Genomic DNA, 683 nt, shown 5'->3' with positions numbered 1-683 from the left:
TGAGAATAAGAGCTGGAATGGCTTAATACTGTAACCTTCTTCAGACTCCAGCCATAATAGAGTGGCAGGGTTGGTTGTGCATTTCTGGATGGCTCAGCATTCTACAAGCACACATGGGCCATGGTACTGAGGACTGGGAGGAAGAAGCCTGGGCGGACTATGGAATGGAGGTTACCTGAAGAGCTCTTATATGATTTTTATTTTATGTGTGCCTTGCTTGCGTGTATAACTGCGCACTATGGGTATGCAGTGCCTACACATTCCCTAAAAGTGGGGTTTCAGCCATTTTTAAGTCAATGGATAGGTGCTAGGAATTGAGCCTAGGTCCCCTGAAGAACAGCCAGGGTTCTTAACTGCGGAGCCATCTCTCCCGAGCCCAGGTACGCAGTATTACGTCACAAAGCTAGGACTTCAAAATGAGAGAAGAGGGGAATGAGGGACGCGTTCCTTCCAGCAAAGCCAACGACCCATCACTCCCTGCAGTTGATTCCAAAGGAAAGCCAAGCCTTGTGGGAACAAACCCATCAACATGACCAGACACTTACACCTGAGACTGAATGAGTTTATCAGATCCTTCCTGGGAAAGGTTCTTCTGGCTGAGAGTAAGGCATATGGTAAGACAAGAAGGCACCGAGTTCCTGATCAGGGCAGCAGGATGGTGGGGAACACAGCACAACCGGGTG

General features: G+C 48.9%; 1 protein-coding gene across 1 annotated transcript in view; it reads right to left on the bottom strand.

Annotated features, from left to right (window-relative positions):
* Positions 1–546: 546 nt before the first annotated feature.
* Positions 547–683, bottom strand: part of Lad1 (ladinin 1) — a 15,213-nt gene continuing 15,076 nt past the window's right edge. Inside the window, exon 10 of the mRNA XM_031383915.1 lies at positions 547–683. This exon is cut by the window's right edge and continues 525 nt beyond it. The gene's annotated coding sequence lies outside the window, so the exon portion shown is untranslated.

This window comes from Mastomys coucha, unplaced genomic scaffold (genome assembly GCF_008632895.1).
Source record: "Mastomys coucha isolate ucsf_1 unplaced genomic scaffold, UCSF_Mcou_1 pScaffold1, whole genome shotgun sequence".
Lineage (NCBI taxonomy): Eukaryota > Metazoa > Chordata > Mammalia > Rodentia > Muridae > Mastomys > Mastomys coucha.
This window is presented reverse-complemented; position numbering and strand designations above follow the sequence as displayed.